Source organism: Pelodiscus sinensis, chromosome 4 (assembly GCF_049634645.1).
Source record: "Pelodiscus sinensis isolate JC-2024 chromosome 4, ASM4963464v1, whole genome shotgun sequence".
In the NCBI taxonomy this organism is placed as follows: Eukaryota; Metazoa; Chordata; order Testudines; family Trionychidae; genus Pelodiscus; species Pelodiscus sinensis.
The window spans coordinates 131,756,775-131,775,532 of record NC_134714.1 but is presented as its reverse complement, the minus strand read 5'-3'; positions in this window follow the sequence as shown (position 1 = coordinate 131,775,532).

The following is an 18,758-nucleotide window of genomic DNA, read 5'->3' as shown; positions in this document are numbered from 1 at the left end:
GATGCTTCATATTTCCATTCGAAAATCTGGTTTCCCCGGTGGGCCAGGGTGAAGGAATTAATGTTGGGAGTGGAGAATAGGTGTGGGGCACGGGGAAGCAAAAGGAGATGTCGAGTGGCTAAAACTCCACCAGTTATTGGGTACAACAAATGTTAATAGTCTCAGTGCTTCCATGTTGGTCTTCACTGGCCAAGAACAACAAGAATCCAACAGGCTGTGGCTCAAAGCAGCCCCTTGGGCAATGCTGGCCAAAGCTCAAGCCAAGAACTCTCCAAGACACTTATAGCTTTCCATTGCATCTCAGTTTGAATCTGAGTGATTTTGACTGCAAAAAACCAGGACATTTCTTCACTCCCACAAGCACCATTCAGCCCTAGCAGGGCCAAGCACTGCAAAAGGAAGGCCGATAAAAGGAAATTACCTTTGAAAAGATCTCTCTTCTCCAGCTTTCTGGGTTCTTGCATGTCTGCTTCCATTTCTGGATTTACGCCATCTTTCTCCCCGAGCTCTGGGGCTCGCACAGTCTGTGATTCCAGATTAAATGCTTCTAGCAAGGAAGTCAGAGGAAAAATAAGTCATGTACTGACAATTCTCTTCCATCACTTCCTGTTTTGTGGGTTTGTTTGCGATGGCACACTGCATCTGCCTTGGCACTGCATCACTCCATTTCTATTTTATAAGGGTACGTCTACACTGCACGCTTAATGCAGACTAAGCTATTCTGGAAGAAATGCTCTGAAATAGTTTATGTTGAAGTAGCTCGTCTACTCTACAGGGAAGCCTCAAAATTAGTCTGAGGCAGGCTCCCCTAGGCTGTGTCTAAACTACATGGCTCCATCGATGGAGCCATGTAGATGAGGGTTGTAGGCAAAGGGAAATGAAACCGCGATTTAAATAATCGCGGCTTCATTTAAATTTAAATGGCTGTTTGTCAGCACAGCGCGCTAGTCTGGACACTCCCGCACCGACCTGAAAGCCCTTTATCGACATCCCCGTTATGCCTCGTAGGATGAGGTTTACCGGGGATGTTGATAAAAGGCTTTCATTTCGACAGGGGAGCGTCCAGACTAGCGCGCTGAGCCGACAAACAGCTGATCAGCTGTTTGTCGGCTCAGCGCGGCAGCCATGTAAATGTAAATGAAGCCGCAATCATTTAAATCGCGGCTTCATTTACCTTTGCCAAAAAAACAAATCTACATTGCTCCATCGACGGAGCCATGTAGTTTAGACGTACCCCTAGTGTGGACACATGACCCCGATTTCAAGTCCAAGAAAGAACTAGGGAAGAGCTATTTCGAAATAGCAGCAGTGGAGCATCCTCACTACAGCTATTTCAAAAAAGCATTTTCGGAAGAGGCATTTTTCCTCGTGTAATGAGGTTTACAGAAGTCGGAATAACTCGCCTGTTATTTCAAATGTATTTCAAAATAACGGAATGGGGGTGTAGATGCTCACATTCTTATTTCAGAATAGCAGCTATTATTCCAAAAACACTCTGTTGAGGAGACGCACCCCCAGAGAAGACCTGCCTGTCCAGTATAATTATACTGAGCCGTAGGAATCTTTGGATCAACAATGCCATGGACTCAGTAGCAAACGGAAGGGTTGGATGGTGACACAGATGCAGGATAAGAAGCACAAGAAAGCAAGTGGGTGCTTCTAGGAGGAAGAGGGAAACAAAGAGGTAACTGCTGTTTACTCCCACCAGCACCTTCATGTGAGCTGTCATGATTTTTCCTGTACACAGAAGGGAGGAAGGTGGGAGCAAGGAGTGGAAGAGAGGGAGAAACGGGCACTATTCTCTCTCCTCCTTGCTGAACCGCCATCAGAAGCTCTCTCAACATCTGCCTCCCTCACTCCCTGCACAGATGCCCCATATTTTCATTTGCAAAATCCGGTTGGCAGAACCAAGTTCTTCCAATCGTGTTCACTCCCACTGTGGAAGGAAGGATGCTAGGAGGAAATTACCTTTGGAAAGATCTGTCTTCTCCAGCTCTCCTGATTCTTGAAAGACTTCTTCCACTTCTGGATCTACGTCATCTTTCTCCCACAGCTCTGAGGCTCGCACAGTCCGTGAGTCCAGTTGAAATCTTCCTAGCAAGGAAACCAGAGGAACAATAAGTCATGTACTGACAATTCTCTTCAATCACTTCCTGGCACGCTGCATCCGCCTCGGCACTGCATTACACCATTTCTATTTTATAAGGATATGTCTACACTGCAGTGATTTTGGGCAGAAGCTGCCCCTGCTTGGCCAAGGCTTAAGCAGAGGAGCCCGTGTACTTGTGTCACCAAGCCACTGACGGTTTCCACGGCATCCCAATTTGAATCAGAGAGATTTTATCTGCAGAATGCCACGGAAATGCTTCCCTCTCACCAGCACCATTCACACCTCGCAGCGCCACGTTCTTCCAATCGTGGCCACTCCCATGGCAGAAGGAAGGACGCTCGGAGGAACTTACCCTTGGATAGATCTGTCTTCTGCAGCTCTCCGGGTCCTCGAGTGCCTACTTCCACTTCTGGATCTACGTCATCTTTCTCCCCCAGCTCTGGGGCTAGCACAGTCCGTGATTCCTGATTAAATCCTTCTAGCAAGGAAACCAAAGGGGAAAAAAAGTCACGTACTGACAATTCTCTTCCTGGTTTGTGGGTTTGTTTGCCATGGCACATTGTGGTGGCACACTCATGGAGGTTTAGGTTGGACATTGGGGGAAATGTCCAACCTAAGCCTCTCACTGCAAGGGAGGGTTAGGAAAAATGACCAACCTAATGGCCAATCTAAACTTCCCTTGCTGCAGTTTAAGCAATGGGCTTAAACTGTAGCAGGGGAAGTTTAGATTGAACATGAGGAAAAACTTCCCACCTGTCAGGGTGACTAAACTCTGGAATAAGTTGCCTAGGGGGGTCATGGAATCTCCAACACTGGAGATATGTAAGAGCAGGTTAGACAGACACCTGTCGGGGTAATCTAGATGATGCTTGGTCCTGCCGTGAAGCCAGAGGACTGGACTCTATGACTCTCAAAGTCCCTTCCCTTTCTAGTGTGCCTGGAGTCTATCTCCCTCAGCATTGCATTACATCATTTCTACTGTATAGGAGAAGACCTGCCTCATAGACTCATAGACTTTAAGGTCAGAAGGGACCATTATGATCATCTAGTCTGACCCCCTGCACAGTGCAGGCCACAGAATCTCACCCACCCCTCTTAGAATAATCCTCTCACCTATATCTCAGATACTTTGAAGACCCCAAGATGCAGAGAATCCTCCAGCTGTGATCTGCGCCCCATGCTACAGAGGAAGGAGAAAAACCTCCAAGGTCTCTGCCAATCTACCCCGGAGGAAAATTCCTTCCTGACCCCAAATTTGGTGATCAGCTAAACCCTGAGCATGTGGGCAAGACTCACCAGCCAGACACCCAGAAAGTTCTCTATAGTAACTCCTATCATCCCTCCCTTGACCTATTTCCCACTGATAATGAATGGTCAATTAGTTACCAAGATCATGTTATTTCATCAAACCATCCCCTTATCATAGAATCATAGAACTGGAAGAGATCTTAGAAGGTCGTCAAGTCCAGCCCCCTGCTCTAGGCAGGACCAATCCCATCTAAATCAACCCAGCCAGGGCTTTGTCAAGCTGAGACTTAAACACCTCTAGGGATGGAGACTCCACTACTTCCCTAGGTAACCCATCCCAGTGCTTCACCACCCTCCTAGTGAAATAGTTTTTCCTAATATCCAACCTGGACCTCTCCCACCACAACTTGAGACCATTCCTCCTTGTTCTGCCATCTGTCACTACTGAGAACAGCCTCTCTCCAGCCTCTTTGGAACCTCCCTTCAGGAAGTTGAAGGCTGCTACCAAATCCCCCCTCGCTCTTCGCTTTTGCAGACTAAACAGACCCAACTCCCTCAGCCTCTCCTCGTAGGTCATATGCTCCAGCTCCCTCATCATTTTGGTTGTCTGTCCAGTACGATTGTACTGAGCAGTAGGAATATTTGGATCAGCAATGCCAGGCACTCAGTAGCTTTCTGGCCCCTGGACATTTCTAAAGGAGGTCAGGGGTTGCTTTCAATCACATTCCTTTCTGTCCACAGTCAGCAACTGAAAGCCATAGTGAACCTGTACATCAGTGTGTTCACTCATCGGTTCCAGGTAACGTATGCAACATTTGTCAGTGTTGCCTTTGATTTCCATTGCTGTCTCAGGTCATATCACCCGGCTGCTCAAGGCACCACCAAAGCCCTCCCCGTGAAACAGAGTAACAGTTAATTCGAGGGAAGGGTTTTCAATCGGAATACCGCGTCTACACGCTGCAAGTTAATTCAGGCGACCAGCTTTTTAAAATGGAGATCGACCGCAAATATGCTAATCAAGCGTGAGATATTTAAATCTGGCACTTCATTAGCAACTTCGGTATGCTACATTTGCATCCCTAGTCCGAACTAGGGTGCAAATGTAGACATACATATAGTTAATTATGATCATCTTTTTAATCAATTGACAGCCCTACCCTTTTCCTACAGATTTCTTTTGAGCAGAGAAGAGTGAGAAGGTGGATGAAAGGAGGAAGAGTGAGAGTGAGGGGTATGTGAGTGGCTGCAGGGAATTGTGGGGGTTGACGTAAGAGAAAGGAGATGGAGATGTGTGGGGAGCTGTAGGAAATAGGCTGTGCAGAAACAGGCATGTGAAAGCTGGCAGGAAAGGAGGTGTGAACTGAAAAGAGAAAAACAATAAGGAATGGGGGGGATGAAAGTTAAGGAGTAAAACAAGGACAGATAGCAGAAGAGAAACACCAGAAGGAAGGGTTGGATGGTGACACAGATGTAGAATAAGAAGCACAAGGAAGCAAGTGGGTGCTTTTACGAGGAAGAGCCCATTCAGTTTAAATGAATGAGCCCATTCAGTGCAAAGAAGCCCCATTCAGTTCAAATGAGCTGTCTTCACTAGACCTGCTCATTCGAACCCTGGAAGATCGACAGCAGCAACTTTAGTCTTCTCTGTGGTATACTCATCCCCTTAGGCTGTGTCTACACTGGCATGAATAGTTTTCATTATAAGTATTTCTGGAAAAGAGCGTCTACATTGGCCACAGATGCTTTTCCGGAAAAGCCCTTTTTCTGGAAAAGCGTCTGTGGCCAATGTAGACGTGCTTTTCCGGAAAAGAGGCCCAATCATCATGGGCTCATCTACACTGGCCCCTTTTCCGGAAGGGGCATGTAAATTTCATGAGTCGTCGTAGGGAAATCTGCGGGGGATTTAAATATCCCCCGCGGCATTTAAATAAAAATGTCCGCCGCTTTTTTCCGGCTTTTAAAAAAGCCGGAAAAGAGCGTCTACACTGGCCCCGATCCTCCGGAAAAAGCGCCCTTTTCCGGAGGCTCTTATTCCTACTTTGAAGCCCCGATCACGAAAATGGGCTACGTCTACACTGGCCCCTTTTCCGGAAGGGGCATGTAAATTTCATGAGTCGTCGTAGGGAAATCCGCGGGGGATTTAAATATCCCCCGCGGCATTTAAATAAAAATGTCCGCCGCTTTTTTCCGGCTTTTAAAAAAGTAGGAATAAGAGCCTCCGGAAAAGGGCGATTTCCGGAGGATCGGGGCCAGTGTAGACGCTCTTTTCCGGCTTTTTTAAAAGCCGGAAAAAAGCGGCGGACATTTTTATTTAAATGCCGCGGGGGATATTTAAATCCCCCGCGGATTTCCCTACGACGACTCATGAAATTTACATGCCCCTTCCGGAAAAGGGGCCAGTGTAGACGTAGCCCATTTTCGTGATCGGGGCTTTTTTCCGGAAAAGACTACTGGGCTGTCTACACTGGCCCTTTTCCGGAACAGTGTTCCGGAATAAGGACTTATGCCCGAGCGGGAGCAGCATAGCTTTTCCGGAATAGCGGCTGATTTTGTACAGTAGAGCATTGTTGCTTTTCCGGAAATTCAAGGGCCAGTGTAGACAGCTCGCAGCTTATTCTGGAAAAGCTGCTGCTTTTCCGGAATAAGTGGCCCAGTGTAGACACAGCCCTAGTGTATTTAGCGCCTTCTTTTCAGCCACTTTTATCCCATCAGAAGAATTACCCAATAGCTGAGATTGTGAGTGTTGTGCTGACGTTGAGCTCTCCGTTCTCATCCGTGACCACAGGCCTCGCGGGTGAAGTGTCCCAGGGTGGTGCAGACCCTGTGAAATAAAGAAGGACCTAATCCATTAAATCCTTCTGGCAGCAAACATGGAAAGCAAGAGATTATAGTTTCCCAGACAACACATCTTGCTAACACAGAGTCAGCTTTGAAAAGCCTCACCTATATCCTGAGCGTTAGAGGCCTTTCAAGAGCACGGAACTTTGCAAAAGACAAATGGCCAAAAGCTAGACAGCTTGGAGCTGAGATTACAAGAAGGGAATCATTGTGTCCATCAAGCTATCTGGCCATTCAGGAATTAAACCTGTGCTTAGACAATTAATCCCAGGACAAGTCATAATACCAGAGAAAGGGGGAACCCAGCAGGATCTGTGATAGTCAAGGCAAAAAGTCACAAAAGAGACAGTTGCAGAACCAACAAACATCAGCCAAATGTAGAATAGAATCATAGAATCCCAGGGCTGGAAGAGACCTCAGGAGCCATCGAGTCCAACCCCCTGTCCAAAGCAGGACCAACCCCAATTCAACCATCCCAGCCAGGGCTTTGTCAAGTCAGGACTTAAAAACCTCTAGGGATGGAGATTCCACCCCTTCCCTAGGGAACTCATCCCAGTGCTTCCCCGCCCTCCTAGGGAAATAGTTTTTCCTAATATCCAACCTCGACCTCCCCCACTGCAATGTGAGACCTTTGCTCCTTGTTCTGCCACCTATCACCACTGTGAACAGCCTCTCTCCATGCTCTTTGGAGTCCATCTTCACACATCTGAAGGCTGCTAGCAAATCCCCCCTCATTCTGCTCTTCTATCGCTTTTTCAGAGTTTTATTTGTTAAGAATTAATGAAGAGTTGATTAGTGATAGAAATGTAGCCGTGTTAGTCTGGGGTAGTTGAAGCAAAATGCAGGACAATGTAGCACTTTAAAGACTAACAAGATGGTTTATTAGATGATGAGCTTTCGTGGGCCAGACCCACTTCCTCAGATCAAATAGTGGAAGAAAGTAGTCACAACCATATATACCAAAGGATACAATTAAAAAAATGAACAAATGTGAAAAGGACAAATCACATTGCAGAACAGGAGGGGGATGCGGGGGGGGGGGAGGAAGGAAGGTAAGTGTCTGTGAATTGATGATATTAGAGGTAGGGAGAGTGGGATGTTTGTGAGTTAATGGTATTAGAGGTGATAATTGGGGAAACTGTCTTGGTAATGGGTGAGATAGTTCAAATGTTTGTTAAGTCCTTGTTGGCAAGTGTCGAATTTTAACATGAATGACAGTTCAGAGGATTCCCTTTCAAGTGCAGATGTAAAAGGTCTTTGTAGCAGAATGCAGGTGGTCAAGTCATTTAGAGAGTGTCCTTTCTGGTTAAAATGGCAAGAAACTGTTTTCTCTTTGTGATCTTGTCTGATATCTGTTTTGTGGGCATTAATCCTTTGGCGAAGTGTCTGAGATGTTTGTCCAATGTACATAGCAGACGGACACTTTCGGCACATGAAGAGTTGATTGATTTCTTTATGGAAGAATTGGAAAACAAAACCCAGTTCCAATTGTAAATGACAGATGGAATCTTAGTGCTAAAATTCAGTGGTCTTCACCCAGAAAAAACAAAACAAAACCTTTCCTCAAAGCTTCCAGGTGAATGCCCTTAAGGTAACTTACATTTTAAGGAGAGACATCCAATTTAGCGTCTCATTAAAATATGAGTTGTTGCTCTATAGTAGCTGTTTGCATTGCACTAATAAGATTATATACATTAGTAATTACTTTGGAAAAGCAGAGATCAAAGAGCTATTAGAGCTGGTGAATTATTTCTGGTGAGTAGTGAATATGCTGCAAAAAATATGTTTTCAAGGCTATTTGTGAATTTGGGTCAAATTTTGCAAATTGTTTTTGCCAACAAATAAAAAGATCAGCAAGACAGTTTTGTTTCAAGATGGCTCTTTGTTTTGAAATGTAACTATTTTTTTAAAAAGCATAGAAGAGCTGAAAAAATGTACAAAATGAAGGGGGGGGAACCAAAGTGATTTAAAATCTCTATTCATGTTGTTTTGATGGCAAAAAACAAAACCGTTTTGGTGTCAACTCTTGGGTCTAATGGCCACTTTGCCAGAGGTTGCTGAAGACAATCTCCTTCCCTAGAAAAACAGAGGTTCCAACATGATGGGGGGGGAGTGCCCCCGATGGGGGTTGTGTTGGATTCTGCGGGGGGGACACTGGGTTCTCTGATGGTAAGCTGGCTGTGGTAGAAGTGTGCAGACCAAGTGCCAGGTCTGGTTTCACTTGGCCGTCTCCATCAGCATGGTCAGGTGCTGGGACAAATATGAGCGAGTGGCATTGCAAACTGGTATGCAGGATCACGTTACCACTCTGGTTTTATCCAACCGCCCTTGTCACTCCAGGCAGAATCTGCTGCACTGGGCAACTGCCTAGTTTGCTGTAGCTTGTGCAGCCTCTGAAATCTCCATTAACCGGGCAATGGTGGTGCAGAAAGTGTGTGTGTGAAGGGTACAGATTGATGGATCACTTGATGATTCCCTATTTCTGTTCATGCCCTCTGGGGCACCTGGCATTGGCCACTGTCAGCAGACAGGACACTGGGCCAGATGGACCTTTGGTCTGACCCCATCTGGCCGTTCTTATGCTCTTGTGTTCACTTAGTCCACTTACACAGAACAGGGGACTGAGTCTGCTCTACTGCCTTCGCTAAGAGCCAGGTGGTTTTCACCTCAAACTACAGAGACTCGTACGAGAAGCTCCAGAGGTCCCAGGTTCAGTTCCATCTTCTGGCGTTTCTCTAGCACAGGGTTTCCCATCCAATGGGTCAGGACCCAAATATGGGTCACCTTTACATTTCACAAGGGTCACCATGTGGCTCTTAAAGAGCCATTCACACATTTTTTGAATTGCTTTGGCTCCCCACGTCTTCCTGAATTGTCAAAATGGGTCCCCATCTGGAAAAGGTTGGCAACCGCTGTTCTAGCACAACCAAATCCTGACTTTGCGTTCAGTGACAATAAGAGGAAATGGCCTTCCAAGTTTGGTAATCCTAGCTCTTACCGTTTGGGAGGAGTTCTTGAACAAATGGACTCAGACAGACAGATGCACATGTCTAAAATATACAGCAAGATAATAATAAAAAAGTAAAATCTACTCTTGTAAATTGTTAAATTCTTATTATAGTCCTGTGTCCTTTAAAGGATCCTATAATCGCTTCCATTTTTAATTCGGAAGCTGGTTACTATATACTGTAGAAGGAACCTAATCAACATTAGAGTACCTTTCAGCTACTCTTCCAGCAGAGGCATATTGATATCGGAAATAATTTCCTGTTTTGTCAGGATCCTGCAAAGAAAAGAAAAAAGGACAATAAGCTGCCAAACTAGGAACTACAGGCAGTCCCTGGGTTACATGGATCCGACTTACATCGGATCCCTACTTACAAACGGGGTGAGGCAACCCCGCACTAGCTGCTTTTCCCCCCAGCAGACCAGGGAGACGCGGAGCGGCTTCTCTCAGCAGACACCTCAGCTTGAGAATAAAGGACTGAGGGAAGTGAGGGGTGGGAGAATAAAACTGAGCTCTGGAGAAATGTTTGGCTAGAGTTTCCCCTACAATATGTACCAGTTCCGACTTACATACAAATTCAACTTAAGAACAAACCTACAGTCCCTATCTTGTACATAACCCGGGGACTGCCTGTATTTCAAAACACAGAAATTAAATGTCAACCACATTTCATCAACACAGAGTTAAGGCGGTATCTGGTGCCCCACCAATGTCACATTCAAAGCTATGTGGAAAAACAGAAGCTACAGAGATAAGATGCACGCCCTCAGTTAAAGTACATTCCCGTAGTTAAGGCTGAGAATAGGTGTGTAAGATCTGGTTTTTCTAAGCTCTCTAAACTCCACAAGTGTACTCAGGTTGTTTTGAAAATTGCCATTTCTCACTGGACCCCGGAGTAGAGCGGGTGTTACAAATTTAGAATCATTTGACCTAGAAATTCCAGAGACAGTTGCCAGAATAAAAAGGTCTGGAGATGTTTGGTACGAGGAGTTAAATGACTTTTTAGAAATGGGAGAAAGACAGTAGCATGAAAGAAATGGAAGAAAGACACTTGTAAAAGTAATACCAACCATCTGTATTCTGCTTATTTTAAGGCTTTGTTCCTATCAAATGTAAAGTTTGCTAGAATATCATTTAAAAACTCAAAAAATAGACAAGATACAAACATTTTTTTAAATGTTAACTTGCTTTTGAAAATGAAAACTTTAACTTTATGCAACACAAATACAGGTTAACTTAAAAGGCTAAAAAGGCTGTTTCTCCCCCAACTTTTTAAATGCAGTTTAAGTTTTGCCTAAAGGGAAAAACTGTTGCAAAGAATGTATTCAAAACACACACACAGGCTGACCTAAAAGAGAACAAACAGCTTATAGAAAAGATGTGATTTACAAAATATAAATCAAGGCAAAGTTTTAAAAAACATTAGTGTAGATTTAGTTTTGTACCAGGAATTAAATTATCTTTAGAGACATGTGAAAGTTATCTCTTATTCCATTTATTTGGTGATTTATTGGAAATGGACTTTAACGCTAGAGAATCCTTTTAATTTAATTTTTGTAAGGGACCGCCCTTTGCGAAGTGTGAATGCAATATTCTCATCATTTACATTCAAAATATAAAAAGACAAAAGCCATGGCTTTGTGACTCTGGCAGGCAATGCTACTTCTTTTCCATCCATGTACAGATTTTCTCCATCCATGTGCAGAACACTTTTTGTTAGGTGCACCGAATCATGTGTGGGTGTGCACCACCAGTAGAAACAAAACTTAGCTGCGGGCTCTCTGTCACTCACCGGTGCGGCATTGGAATCTCCCCTAAGCAGACACGCAAGTTCACAGTTTACAGGGAACACCACTGGCAGGGTTACTTGAAGAAATAGCCTCTCTGAAGACAGCTACCACAGAGCTTCCAGAGATCTCATCTTTCTCATGTGGCTGGGAACACCTCAGCCGGGGGCTCCTAACTGCTAGTCCCAACCCTTAGCAGATCAACACATGAGCCCATGGGACCTGTGCTCAAGAGTCCCAGTCAATTTGGGGGCCTCTCTGAAAAATGGGACCCCCGAGCCCTGGCAGATACTGTGGGAGTGGAAGGGCAGGGCCAGGCACCCTGAGCCTCGGCAGGAACCACAGAGGTGGAAGCCCTGGAGAAGCTGTGGGACTGGGAAGCTCCAGGGTTGCTGCCACACAGATGGGAGACACTCTCCCTCCTGCAACACCTCCAGAGGTTGGTCTGATCTCCCCACACAGAGCGGCTGTGCAGGGAAAGAGCAAGCCCTCTCCCTCTCTAGCCTGGCCAGGACTGGCAGGAAGGAGCCCCCAGCTGAGGGAAGCACAAGGAAGTTCCGATTCCACAGACAAAGGCTTCTTTCATGGCCCATGACACATTTTTCACAGCTGTGAAATTTGCTGGGCCCTAATCCTAGTGGCTCGCAAGCGAAATAGCAATCAGCAATGTAACACCATTCCAAAAAGCAACCCCGATTCTGGGCCGATTCACAGGTGTGGTGTGAGCAAGACAGGGGGAGTCATAGGCCTCAGTCGGAGGATTGTGGCCAGTTCTGGGTACCACATTTCAAGGAAAGATGTGGAGAAATTGGAGAGGGTCCAAAGAAGAGCAACAAGAAAGACAAAAGGTCTAGAGAACATGGGCTATGAGGGAAGGCTGAAAGAACTGGGCGTGCTTAGTTTGGAAAAGAGACGACTAAGAGGGCAGCTTTCAATTACCTAAAAGGGTGTTAACGGAGGAAGGGGAGGGAGGGAGCAATTGTTCTCCTTAACCTCTGAGGATAGGACAAGGAGCAATGGGCTTAAACTGCAGCAAGGGAGGTTTAGGTTGGACATTAGGAAAAACTTCCTACCTGTCAGGGTGATAAAACACTGGGATAAATTGCCTGGGAAGGTTGTGGAATCTCCATCACTGGAGATATTTCAGAGCAAGTTAGGCACTCACAAGTCAGAGATGCTCTAGAGATCATACTTAGTCCTTACCTTGTGTGAGGGGACAGGATCAGACCACTCAAACTGTCCTACAGGTCCATGTCTATCGTTCTTTTATTTCATTTTCTCTCTAGATGTTTTGTTTTCTATCAAATGCTTTTATTGAATTTTCCTCTTTTCTGTAATTGCTTTTGTTAGAAAACGTTCGTAACACTCTTTTCCTTTTCATCGCTATTCTTTATTTCACCAATAAGCCTTTGTATTCCCATTCGAGCCCTCTCAGTCACACCTCCCTCTCTGTTCTTCAACTGGTGCCTAAAAGCCAGTCTCCACAGGGAAGCGCTGACACATTATGCCCCTGGGGGCAGGAAGCCAGAGACGGGCAGCGAGGAGCAGCCATTCCTCTAGCCAGGCCATGGCACAGGCAGTGGTGCTGTTCCCTCCTCTCCTGCTACTGCTGCAGTGGGAGGAAGCTGCCCCTTAGCGCCCCGGCCCCTTGTCTCACGCAGCCAGTAAGAGCCACAGAAGCACGAGGGAATTATCTTGGGCTCCGCGGCAAAAATGAATCTTGTGCTGCAGGAGTGCCCATCTGGAACGGGTTTGGTGAAAACGAATGATGGAATGTACGGCCCGGTTGGGTGGCCTGCCCTGTCTCCTGGGTCTGACCAGCTGAGAGCCACTCCAGGCAACCTGAGAATGACTGGTGTGTATGTGCGCGTGTGTGTGTGTGTGTGCGTGCGTGCGTGCGTGCACCACTCCAGGCAACACAAGAATAATGTGTGTGTGTGTGTGTGTGTGTGTGTGCGTGCGTGCATGCACCACTCCAGGCAACACAAGAATAATGTGTGTGTGTGTGCGTGCGTGCACCACTCCAGGCAACACAAGAATAATGTGTGTGTGTGTGTGTGTGTGTGCGTGCGTGCATGCACCACTCCAGGCAACACAAGAATAATGTGTGTGTGTGTGTGTGTGCGTGCGTGCATGCACCACTCCAGGCAACACAAGAATAATGTGTGTGTGTGTGTGTGTGTGTGCGTGCGTGCATGCACCACTCCAGGCAACACAAGAATAATGTGTGTGTGTGTGTGTGTGCGTGCGTGCATGCACCACTCCAGGCAACACAAGAATAATGTGTGTGTGTGTGTGTGTGTGTGTGCGTGCGTGCATGCACCACTCCAGGCAACACAAGAATAATGTGTGTGTGTGTGTGTGTGTGCGTGCGTGCACCACTCCAGGCAACACAAGAATAATGTGTGTGTGTGTGTGTGTGCGTGCGTGCATGCACCACTCCAGGCAACACAAGAATAATGTGTGTGTGTGTGTGTGTGTGTGTGTGCGTGCGTGCATGCACCACTCCAGGCAACACAAGAATAATGTGCGTGTGTGTGTGTGCGCATGCACCACTCCAGGCAACACGAGAATAATGTGTGTGTGTGCACGTGCGTGCGTGCACCACTCCAGGCAACACAAGAATAATGTGTGTGTGCATGCGTGCATGCACCACTCCAGGCAACACAAGAATAATGTGTGTGTGCGTGTGTATGTGCACCACTCCAGGCAACACAAGAATAATGTGTGTGTGCGTGCGTGCGTGCACCACTCCAGGCAACACGAGAATAATGTGTGTGTGTGCTTATGTGTGTGTGTCCGTGTGCACCCCTCCAGGCAACACGAGAATAATGTGTGTGTGTGTGTGTGAGTGTGTGTGTGTGTGTGCGTGCACCACTCCAGGCAACATGAGACTAACGTGTGTGTATGTGCGCGTGTGCGCGTGCCACTCCAGGCAACCTAAGAATGACGACTTACTTGTTGTGTGTGTGTGCGTGTGTGTGTGTGTGTCTGTGTTTGGTTTCCAGAGCATTTCAACAAAAATACCAGACACATCTGACATTACAGCACAATCTATATTACATCTTATTTAGAAAATACCAGACATTTCTATTTTCTCAATTTGTTTCCTGACAGAAAGCTCAAATACTGGACTGTCTGGTTCAAAATTGAACACCTAGCAACTGTGTGTGTGTGTGTGATTGTGAAGTCAAATCACCTGGCAAGTGTGTGTGTGTGTGTGTGTGTGTGTGTGTGTGTGTGTGTGTGTGAAGTCAAATCTTTCCAGTCCAAGCAATTAAATAAACATAGAAATTACTTCCCCAGCAATTCACAGACCTGCTGAGTTCAGCAACACTTAGAACAGTGTTAAAACAAGCAAGGAAGACATAAGAATAGGAAAATATTGGAGTCTCTACTCCGATAGGCAGATGACAAAGTATAAAGGCAGCCTCTAGGACCACTGCATACACAGTAACCCCTGTGCCCTTGGGTCACCATAAGCATTAAAACAAGTATTTCACCCACACGATAATGGAACACATTAGCTGCAAACACGCTCAGCTTTTAAAACACCCATGATGGCATGTGAATGAAACAGAGACAAACCTCCTCACCTCTTCTGACCCCTCAGAAGACTTGGCATTTACTGCTAGCACAAGGTAATCTGTATATAAACACAGCACCAGTGAAGTCCATGTGTTAGGTGTTCCTGTAAAAAATATTGCATGGCTTGCCTATAAAGCCATATCCCACCCTACAGCCCACTACTAGGGAGGCTGTTCTTATCATTATCCGAACTGTTCGAGAAATCCCCTGGGACTGGGAGGTGAACAGAAAAGGCAGGAGTCGGCAGCCGTCACCTCTCCGCCTGTTATCTCTGGCACTGCTGCACAACTACGAATGATGTAATCACATTTAATAACTCGGTGCTGAGTGACGGCAACAGACAGATGCTGGCATGTCCCTGACACAGCTTGAAAATGAATCAATATTGTGCAGATTCTGAGCCCGTTAGTTCGAGTTTCCCTGCGACGTTTCAGGCCTGGCCCAGAGAGTTTTGGGCTGAGCCGTTTCCCCAGCTCTTCGTGAGAGCCAATGCCACTTACCTCCCGAGCGCCAGGAAACTCAGCCGCAACCACAGCTCCCGGTGAGAGCCCTCTGGGCTGGGTTTGCTGCGCGCTGTCTATATAGTCGATTGGAACTGAAAGTAAAACGACTTCGGGGTCCGGTTGCTGGATGTCACAGGGCAGAAATGGAGCCTGAACTCACAGACATGCAGTCGCTCCCCCTTGCTAGCTGCCATGTGGCCCAGTGCCTGACCCTGCACCTGTCCCCGGCGTGACGGGGGCTTGGGAGTGCAGATGAATATGGGAGCCTTGGACTTCAGGTTCAGGACCCAGACTCCGGTGCTCACCTCTCCTTGATGTACCCTGCTTCCCCTCCCCGTCCCGACCCCCGTCACTGAGGCGGGAATGGAGCCCAATGCAAGGCCAGGCTGTCACGCCCCATGACATGTGGTGGGGTTTCTCCTCTCACCAACCCAGCCACCCTTCATCCTCCCCTGCCCTCACGCCAGGCCCACCACCGCGCAGAGGCCGGGCACGCAGGGAGGCTGGCTTAGCCCCACTGCACAACCAGCCGGACGCTCAGCAGCCCATCTGGGTGGTTTTCAATAGCAGATGGATGCTGTCAGGTCCCTGGCCAATCCGGGAGGGCGGGCAGCCTTCTGTGGCAGGGGAAGGAGGCGGCCATTTTCCACTCCCCTCATTCTGGTTGGTGGGTGTGTGAACTCCCCAAGAGAGACTGTTCTTACTCAGCAGCTTCTGCGTTGACATCTCTACTGACGTCGGGCACATTCAGTGGACACGAGGGCTACAGGGCCTGGGAGGAAGGTGGGCAGAGGCAGAAACAGGGCTCAAGCTCTCCTGGGGGAGGGGGTTGTGCGTATTGTGCCCAGGAGGGGTACAAGGCAGGATCCACTATTTCAGGGAGCTCTTCACACTTGGGGGAAATGCAGGAAGGGGGGGGCGCTCAGTTAGCAGAGTGGAAGCCTATTTTGGGGGCCTTGTCGTTCAACTTCCCGTGGGAAGCAGAAATCAGTGATGTGGAACCATGTGTTCTTGGCCTTGGAGCACACCTGAAGTTTTTGACTACACTTTGTTCCACAGTTAGCCCTGAGTCACGACAAGTTGGAGCATTCAAAGTGTATGCCAGACCTGGTTTATTATCTGGAAACCCCGATCCTTACCCATTTCCCTCCACCCTCAAGTCCCGCCGCCTCCGTCTCTTGGTCTGAACGGGTAATCCAATAGTCTTTATACGTGATCTGAATTCGTCAGCCGCGTTATCACACGTGCCGACCCAATAACGGCTCACCACAAAAGACAAATGCCATGGGGAATCGCCCAACGGGGGGCGGGGCTGGGGTAGTGGGACCCGGGCCTACCCTCACTCCTGGGTCCCAACCGAAGGCCCTAAGGCGGGGATACATTATCCCCTACTGGCTGGCGGGGGAGTTGCCCCGAAACACTCCAACCCGTGGGTTCCATGACCCCGCCCTGGGCCACTTCCTACCCGCCCCTACGGTCCGTGTACCTTTTGCTGAAGGGGATCCTTCCATGACCACCTCACGCTGTCTCTGTGCTCAGCATCCACATCACTGGAGGCAGCTCCAGTATCCTTCCTCCCTCCCTTCCCTCTGCGCTGTCCTCCGCTTTTTAAATTCCCCGCCGCCCGAGCACCGCCGGCGATGGAGTTCTGGCACATCAGCTGGTCCGCCCCCGCTCACCCAGCAGGTGACGTCATCCCCTGGTGCCGGACAGGCGGCACACCGCCACCACTTTCCCTGCAGCCACGGCTGCCCCCATAGCGCCTGTTCCGTGCCGGTCTGAGTGCGGGGCGTATTTGCCCCATCACACACTGGCATAGTTAAAGTAGCAAAACCTTCCTAGTGCAGATGCCAATAGCCCCTGACAAAGTCGTGGCTGGGATGACGGAGTTGGGGTTGGTCCTGCTTTGGGCATTCAATGCCTCCTGGGGTCTCTTCCAGCCTTCATCTTCTAGGAGTCCATGAACAGCTCTTTTGCAAGTAGCGTTTGCAAGATCATAAGTGCATCTAACACCCGGGCGTTTGCTGGCATTGTTTATGTTGTAAAAAACACACACACCTGAGCAAGGCTGCTGTTCCAGTGAACCTTTTCTGGGTAGACCTACCCTTGGTGTAATTGTCTACTTACAAACCGCACATCAGCCCTGCTTCCGTGGACAGAACTGTCACGGACTGCAGATGGGAAGCATCTTCTCGGCAGTAGCGCAGGTAAGACAGGACGGCCTTGTCCCAGGAAGCAGCTGATTGAACCTCTCTCTCTCTCTAGGGTCTTGCAACAAATTAAGAGAATGCGCTCCACATACAACTGGCATAATGAGGGTCTGGTTGCCTGTACATCAGTGACCCCAGGGGGAAAGCCATTGACAACCTTCTCCATAATCAGCGCTTATCTCACTTGGGGTGAGGGGAATTGGAAGTTCTTCTGTGGAGATGTTGGAAGCGATGAAGCCATTGTCATGGCTTCATTCGGGTACATTTGTGTCTCTAAATCCAAAGATCTCTGATTGAAGTCGACTGGGAAGAGCAATCAGGGCTGGATTGAAGGAATTTGTGTTTCCTACCTAGTCTGTCAAACCTCTCCCAGTCGCGATGGTCCCCTTCCAGACAGGCTCTTCTGTTTGACTGACATTTAGCTGCCGTAAGATGGAGAATGAATTTCTGCTTAGTTCCATGCCCACCTCGTCCCACCTCCCCATTTTCCCTGGCTCCAGGTCTCCGTCTTCTTGTCCAGCCAATCACAGTACATCCCTCCCCCCCCAAAAAAGCCTTTCCGTTTCTCTTCCCCCTATATCAGCCTCTGTGGCAAGGGAAAGGGAAAGAGTGAAGCAGATTTCTTGGGAGACATCTGTGAAAACTCTGGTCAACTTTTCTTCTTCTCACACATGGCCAAACCCACTGGGGAGAGCAGCCTCCCCGGAAGGTCAACTCCGTCTGTCTGGCTCCTCCCCGCCCTGGAGCCACTGGCTCATCCCGAGGAGCCTCTTGCAGGATTTCTTGCCTCTCATGTGATGGCCGCGCAGGGGCCTCCCTGCGTGGCCAGGAAGACCAAGCGTGGGTTCAAAAGGCAGGGAGAAGCAATAGAAGCCTGGGTGGGGGAGAATGAATGGGGGAGGCAGGAGTCACCCATGTGTGGGGCAGAGGGAGCCAGCGAAGAGGGGCTGGAGCAGAGAATCGTTTCCAGAGCTGAACTGAGTGGAACTAAGTGCCGTTCAATGGGAGCCGTTTCACGTCGGCACGCCTAGGGCGACCAGCCAGCCAGTGTAAACAGACGGGATGGAGCTCGGGGTCATAGGCACTTTGATAGGGAAAAACGCTGAATGTTGGGGCTTTCCCTATAAAATCAGGACATCTGGTCCCACTAAGCACCCCAGAGACACACATTCTCTGCACACTCAGCCCCATTGCTCATCTGCTCAGACAAGGGCCTTTCATTCCTTCCTCTCTCTCCTCCAGCTGTTCCACTGATCCAAATATAGCCACCTCCCTCGTGCTCCCCTGGGGCCTTCAGCACGTCAGTTACTGTGACAAAGTCTTTCCCAGAAGGGCAGTGAGTGCTGATAAGCCAAGAATCCTGCCAGCTACTGCTTGCTTTCGATTTCTCTTCCTAAGGCCATTTCTGGGAAGCAGTGTTGTTGGCTGAGGCCAACAAATATTCCTGCGTTCACCCAAATAACCTGT